The 8,100-nt window shown below is 40.6% G+C and overlaps 1 pseudogene; it reads left to right on the top strand.

Moving 5' to 3' along the window:
* Positions 1-515: 515 nt before the first annotated feature.
* Positions 516-6,145, top strand: LOC148690174 (uncharacterized; annotated as a pseudogene).
* Positions 6,146-8,100: the final 1,955 nt, after the last annotated feature.

An 8,100-nucleotide genomic window follows, 5' to 3' on the forward strand; every position in this document is an offset into this window, starting at 1 on the left:
TCGTCAAAACCAATCCCCCATTTATTTTAAAGTGTTAGATTAGTTAGAAATACATTTAGTTTGTGTTTTTAAGAGTCTTGAGTCAAGTTACAACTTAATTTCGTCCAAATTTGTGTTTGTGCTCAAAACAACCCAGAAAGTGGTTTTTAGGCAGATCTGAGTGTGTTTGTGCTGTTTTGAGTCTTTTAGTTTGTTTGAGTGTTTTAAATTTTAGGTTTGCATTCATTAAGTCTAGTTTAGCGTTCTAAATATTGTTTTTACGTTTTTGAGTCAATTTCACATTGATTAGCATCCCTAGTTAACCCCCGGTCTAGAACGATCCCTATTTGCTCATATACTACAATTGTCATCCATAGGGTTTAATTTGTGTGTCAAGTTAATTTTCACATCAAATTTTGGCGCCGTTGCCGGGGATTAGCAAAATTGCTAATCCCTTGTGTTTTTGCCGTATGTTTTTAGTGTAATTTACTTAGTTTTCTTATTTTGTTTTGTTTTCTTGGTTTAGGTACTAGTGCATGACGCGGAGTTCTCAAACTGTGCATGCACATATCTTGGACTTTAACGACGATTTTGAACGTGATTTGAGAAGAAAGAGGAGGCATCCCGAACTTAGTGAACCTAGTTCAAGTTCAGAGGCCGAATCTGAGTTTGAAAGAGTGGAAGAAGAAGTTATGGCAGCGGATAATCGGACCATTAAAGAGCTTTCGGCCTCGGGGTTGGCCAATGCCGCACCATTATGCATTCAATACCCCGCGGCTGCCCAAGGCAAGACCGATGAATTCGAGTTGAAGTCAAGCTTGTTGCACCACATTTCGAAATACCATGGGCTTTCCATGGAAGATCCCAACAAGCATCTCAAGGAGTTCGAGGTTGTTTGTTCGAGCATGACACCCATAAATGTCGATGGGAACATTCTGATGATGAAGGCTTTTCCATTCTCACTTTTGGAAAAGGCGAAGGATTGGCTGTACGAGTTAGCACCCGGAACGGTTACATCTTGGGATAGTATGAAAAGAGCTTTCTTGGAGAAGTTTTTCCCAACTTCAAGAGTCATTCTCTTGAGGAAACGGATTAGTGGCATCCAACAAAATCAAGGTGAATCGTTTCCTTCTTATTATGAACGTTTTAAATCACTTGTTGCTTCTTGTCCACAGCATCAAATGAAGGAGGAGCTGCTCATTCAATACTTCTACGAAGGACTCCTTCCCATGGAACGCCAAATGCTTGATGCCTCGGCGGGAGGTGCGTTGGTGGATAAAACTCCGGGGGATGCAAAAGTTCTAATTGCCAACCAAGCACATAATGCACAACAATACGAAGGTGTTGGACAAAGAGACCCCCCACGGCCACAAGTGAATGAGGTAAGTTCTATGCCCGAAATTCAATCCCAATTAGCTAACCTTACTTCTATTGTTTCTCAGTTGGCCGAGGGAATGAAGATTCATGGACCAAGTGTGTGTGGCGTGTGCTCTATGCAAGGACATGCCAACAATCAATGCCCTCAATTGATTGAGAATGGGGGTTGGGAATCTGCCAATGCCATGGGTTTTGGGAACCAAAATCAACCACGCCATGATCCATACTCTAATACCTACAATCCGGGGTGGAGGGACCATCCAAATTTCAAATGGCGGGATCCTCAACAACCCCAACAACAAGGAGGATTTAGGCAGCAACCACCGGGCTTTTATACAAAGCCATTCATCCCCAATCAAAACCAAGTGCAATCTGCCCCAACAACCTCAGGTATGTCTTTGGATAATGATCAAGTTGTTAAGTTACTTACTACTTTGACGTAGGAAGTACAAACTCAAAATAAGGAGAGACAAATCCAAGACAAACGGGTGGATAATTTGGAGAAGCAAATGGGTCAAATTGCCTAGTTCAACCGTTATGAACCCGAAGGGAGGATTTGAAACCGCTAAGGCCATCATGTTGAGAAGTGGTAAACAGGTTGGAACGGACTCAGATACATCCAAATCAAGTCAAGACGAGGAGGACAAGTTGCTGCAAGAAGAAGCACAGGGAGCAAAGCCCACGGCTAAGGATGACCAAACCTTGCCGAATTCATCTAGTCCTCCTAAACCGTCCCAAACCACCAAGGTAAGTCCCAATTCGACTTTTTCTAGTTCTATTCCACTAAATGTGCCCTTTTCCTGGCAGGTTTAGGCAATCAAAGAAGGAAGAAGCCGAGAAGGACATTCTAGAGACCTTTCGGAAAGTTCAAGTCAATATCCCGCTCCTTGATGCGATTAAGCAAGTCCCGAGGTATGCTAATTTTTTAAAAGAACTTTGTACAACAAGGAGAAGGATTTCAAACAAAGAGGTGGTTCAAGTAAGTGAAAATGTCTCTGCTGTGTTACAAAGGAAATTACCCCCTAAATGCAAAGATCCGGGTAGTTTTACAATTCCGTGCGTTATTGGTAATACTAAGTTTGAACAATGCATGTTAGACTTAGGGGCTTCGATTAATGTTATGCCATACTCTATTTATGCATCTATGAACTTAGGTGAGCTTAAAAATGATGGTGTGATAATTCAATTAGCCGATCGTTCTAATGCATATCCAAAGGGTGTTTTGGAAGATGTTTTGGTACAGGTTGGTGACTTGATTTTTCCAGCGGATTTCTACGTGCTTGACATGCAGGATTCACCCCATTCCACCCCATTGCCGATTCTATTAGGGAGGCCCTTCATGAAAACAGCCCGCACCAAGATAGATGTGTTTAAAGGAACTTTAACGATGGAATTTGATGGGGAAGTCATTGATTTCAATCTTTCTGAAAGTATTAAATTTCCTAAGGACGATCATTCTTGCTTTTCTATTGATATAATTGATGATTTGGCGCAGGAATTTCTCGATTCTTTGGAGAGGGATACACTTGAAACAACAATTGCACAAGGAATTGGGCAAAAATCTGGTTTTGCCGTGCCTAGAAGTGTGGAGGAGGCCGAGATAGTGGCTGCCCTTGAGTCACTAACTCAACACCATGGTAAGCCTTCTAACCCAATTTCAATTTCAGTTTCCACAAATAAGTTGTTACCCTCAGTGATTCAGGCACCCGTACTTGAGCTTAAACCGTTGCCCGATCATTTAAAGTACGTCTGTCTGGGAGACAACGAGACATTGCCCGTCATTGTCTCCTCATCACTCACGGCCATAGAGGAGGAGAAGTTGATCCGAGTGTTGAAAGAGCACAAGACGGCCATTGGGTGGACTTTGGCCGATATTAGGGGAATTAGCCCGACTACGTGCATGCATTGCATACTTCTAGAGGAGGGGGCTAAACCAACTCGAGAGGCTCAGCGCTGTCTCAATCCCCCAATGATGGAAGTTGTGAAAAACGAGATTATGAAACTTCTTGATTGTGGAGTGATTTATCCGATCTCTGATAGTCGTTGGGTGTCACCGGTGCAATGTGTTCCAAAGATGTCCGGAGTGACAGTGGTGAAGAATGCCGAGAATGAGCTTGTGCCAACCCGTATCCAAACAGGTTGGCGAGTGTGCATTGATTATAGGAAGCTCAACGCCACCACAAGGAAGGACCACTTCCCTTTACCGTTCATTGATCAAATGCTTGAAAGGTTAGTCGGTCATTCTTTTTATTGTTTCCTTGATGGTTATTCTGGATATTATTAGATTGTCATAGCGCCGGATGACCAAGAAAAGACAACTTTCACGTGCCCCTTTGGTACTTTTGCTTATCGTCGCATGCCTTTTGGTTTATGCAATGCTCCGGCCACGTTTCAAAGGTGTATGGTAAGTATCTTTTCAGATTTTGTGGAAAAGATTATTGAGGTATTTATGGATGATTTTAGTGTGTTTGGTGATTCATTTGATGGTTGTTTGGAAAATCTCACAATAATTTTGAAACTATGTGTAGAAACTAACCTTGTGCTTAATTGGGAAAAATGTCACTTTATGGTTAGACAAGGCATAGTTTTAGGGCATATTGTTTCAGAAAGAGGAATTGAAGTGGATAAATCGAAAATAGATCTTGTACGCCACTTACCCTCTCCTACTTCGGTTCGAGAGGTTCGTTTGTTTCTTGGTCATGCAGGATTTTATAGGCGATTTATCAAGGACTTCTCCAAGATCTCAAACCCTCTTTGCCGTCTCCTCCAGAAAGATATGGCATTTGACTTCAACGAGGAGTGTGAGAAGGCGTTCAATCACCTCAAAGAAATGCTAACTTCGGCTCCTATCATAGTTCCACCGGATTGGAGCCTTCCTTTTGAGCTTATGTGCGATGCTTCCGATTATGCATTAGGAGCTGTTTTGGGGCAAAGGAAGAAAAAGAGGCCGCATGTTATCTATTATGCCTCTCGGAATTTAAATGATGCACAGTTGAATTATTCTACCACTGAAAAAGAACTTCTTGCTGTTGTATTTGCTTTAGATAAATTCCATTCTTATTTGCTTGGTACTAAAGTTATTATTTATACTGACCATGCAGCATTGAAGTATTTGTTCACCAAGAAGGAGGCCAAACCACGACTCATTCGTTGGATGCTTCTTCTCCAAGAGTTCGATATCGAAATCCGGGACAAGAAGGGAAGTGAAAATGTGGTGGCTGACCACTTGAGCCGTATGGTGCATGAGGAGGATGTCGTGCCTATCATAGAGACATTCCCAGATGAGCAACTGATGTCCGTCAAGGTAAGTGAACCGTGGTATGCTGATTTGGTGAATTATTTGGTGTCTAAACATGTTCCTAGTGAATTACTTAAACACCAATGTGATAAATTGAAGAAAGAGGCACGGTTTTATGTGTGGGATGACCCATATTTATGGAAATATTGCCCTGACCAAGTTATACGTAGGTGTGTGCACGATTCTGAGTTTAATGTTATTCTAACCTTTTGTCACACTTATGCTTGTGGGGGACACTTTGGCACTCAAAGAACAACACTTAAGGTGTTAGAATGTGGTTTCTATTGGCCTACCATCTTTAGGGATGCTAGAACATTTTGCATGTCTTGTGATAGATGCCAAAGAACGGGCAATATTGGTCCTAAACAACAAATGCCGCAAACCCCCATTTTTAGTGTTGAAATCTTTGATGTTTGGGGTATTGATTTTATGGGTCCCTTTCCTTCGTCACATGGGTTTCTTTATATATTGCTTGCTGTGGACTATGTGTCGAAATGGGTGGAAGCAAAAGCCACCCGAACTAATGATTCTCGAGTGGTTGCAGATTTTGTGAAAACTAACATTTTTGCAAGGTTTGGAATGCCACGAGTGCTAATCAGTGATGGAGGTTCCCATTTTTGTAATCGAACCATCGAGGCGTTGCTCAAGAAATACAATGTCACGCATAAGGTGGCCACACCTTATCATCCTCAAATGAGCGGGCAAGCCGAGGTTTCGAAAAGGGAAATCAAGCATTCTTGAGAAGACCGTGGGGCCTACAAGGAAGGATTGGAGTTTGCGCTTAAACGAAGCATTGTGGGCGTATCGCACTGCCTACAAAACCCCCATTGGGATGTCAGCTTTTCGGCTCATCTATGGGAAGCCATGCCATCTTCCCGTCGAATTAGAGCATCGTGCACATTGGGCCGTCAAAACGTTCAATATAGACCTTGATGCCGCAGGTTTACATAGGAAGCATCAATTGTGTGAGCTTGATGAAATCCGAAATGAAGCATATGAGAATGCCCAGATTTACAAGGAGAAAACGAAGGCATTCCATGACAAGATGATTCGTGCCAAGACGTTCTCTATTGGGCAGAAAGTGTTGTTATTCAATTCTCGCCTTCGGTTGTTTCCGGGTAAGTTGCGTTCCAAATGGGTTGGTCCTTTTATTGTCACTAATGTTTTCCCTCATGGTGCAGTGCAAATCAAAAGTTCAAGGACGCAGCAAGAATTCAAAGTGAATGGGCATCGATTGAAGCCCTATTACGAGACGTTTGAGGAGCATGTCGTGGATGAAGTAACCCTCTATGCCGTGGAACCTAGTCAAGCTTAAACGGAGGTACCGTCCGGCTGGAAGACGTTAAAGCAAGCGCTTCTTGGGAGGCAACCCATGTGTTGAAACACGAGAAGAAGGAACTTTCACTCCAAACCCAGATTTGCGTCCCTAACCTATCTCTTTATTGCTATTAATTTGCCATTTGTGTTATGTTTGCTAGTTGTGTTAGTTGATTGTTTTTGTGTTAATCTAAGTTTGAAACATTGAGGACAATGTTTGGTTTAAGTGTGGGGGGGTAAACAACCTGTTTTTGCATGAAATTCGTGGGATTTTATCACCTATCACTTCACATGTTGTTTCTCACTGTTTTAAAGTGTTTTTAGTGTGTTTTGATGTGTTTTAGTGTCATATAACAGAAAACCCTAGAAAAATTCGAAAAAGTTTGAAAAATACCAAAAAGAGTCGTTTTTGAGTCATTTTTGTGTTTTAGGGTACCTTCCAACACAATGATGAGGATTTGGTTTTTACTTGCATAACTATTGAAGTAAGTTACAAACATGGATGAAAGTTTGATATGCTCTTTGGTTTATGCTTAGTTGTAATTATAGTTCATGAATTCACATGTAATCAAAAGAAAAATTAGTTTTTGTAACATGCTTGAAGGAAGAAACTCAAACTAACGCTACAACCCTGAGAGACTTGAGCTTTTAATGTTCTTTGGAGAGTTAATAATCTGTGCATTTGTTGTCTTCTAAAGTCGTTGCATGATCTCATTATTCTTTGCTTGGTTACTACTTAGAAGGTGTTTCATCATTTAGTTGCAAATACTAGAACTCATGCCCATTTCATTCAAAGCATAAAATTGATTAGCATAACACATAACAAGATGAAGTTGTTAGTGAACCAAGAGCCAAATAGCCGTACCCCATGTTCATTTGTTTTGTAGGTTTAAGCCCCGTTGAGCCTTGTTTAGCCTATGTTCTTTGTTAACCCACGTTATCCTTACCTAGCCTACAATAGGACCATTCATGCCTTTGTTCTTAAAGCATAGTGAACATGACTTAGAATGAATTCCTTTTGATTATTCTTGTGCAGAAAAACAAGTGTGGGGGAAGGGATTTATGTGTGGGAATTTGTGCCAAAAACAAGAATTGGGCACGAGAAAAGAAAAAAAAAATGTGAAAAGAATGAAAAAGAGGTCAAAATAAGTGAGAAAGAACTCACAAGTGTTGGTTGTTGAAGAAAGGGTCCAAAAAGTTAAATTAGACCCTAAGTATTGTGTATTTCATCCCCTTGTGTGTCTAAGTGATTTTCTGCACGCAAAAGTGAATTCTAAGTGTCAAGTTCATTACTTGTTTGCTATTGCTTTAAGAACTTTTGTTTATCCTTAACCTTTCTTTGTTAGCCAATACCCCTTAGCCCCGTTACAATCCTTAACTTCTATCTTGAGTGTTATGTATTTCAATATGTGGAGTTTGGGATTGGTTTGAGCATATGGTGTCCCTGGTTCTCGCATCTAAGTAGTAGCATTCCATTCATGAGATCATATCTATAAATGCTGAATCATTCCAGAAAAATGCTTCTTTTGTTATAACATGTGTGAGTGTTCGTTTTCATGTTTACATCAATCTTCTCACATATACTTAGTATAGGGAGTGTAGTTAGAAAATCTGTGTGAAAATAAGAGTGTATCCAGTAAGGAATTGAGTGGATTCTCTAAGGCATGTTACTACGTCCATAATGTTGTTTTAAACGATTAAATGTGAGCTAGTGAATGGTAACTATGATTAAGTATATGCTCAAGAGTAGGGATGACTAAAATCTGTGGGAATAATGATCTTTGGCATGTTATGTATCGTTGGAAATCCCTGAAGCAAATGTTGGAAGATTAGGTTATGTGTTGTTTGTTTTGTTTTGCTCGAGGACTAGCAAAAGCTAAGTGTGGGGGAAATTGATAGGAGCATATTTATACGACTTAGTTAGCTTGTTTTCTTGCATTTAATTAGCTAAACTATGTTAATTATAGTGTTTAAAGTTATTTTCGTGCAATTTCAGGTTTTAGTGTCAAAGTATGCAAAAAGAAGCAATTTGGAGCATTCTAGAGCATTTTTGGGCCAAGATTGGATAGTGCAAGCAAGGAGGCATGAGGATGGACGAATTTGAAATGCTTGATTTCAGTTAGGGAGTT

The sequence above is a fragment of the Pyrus communis genome, chromosome 16 (assembly GCF_041283825.1).
Source record: "Pyrus communis isolate YQ-2024b chromosome 16, ASM4128382v1, whole genome shotgun sequence".
Taxonomy (NCBI): Eukaryota; Viridiplantae; Streptophyta; class Magnoliopsida; order Rosales; family Rosaceae; genus Pyrus; species Pyrus communis.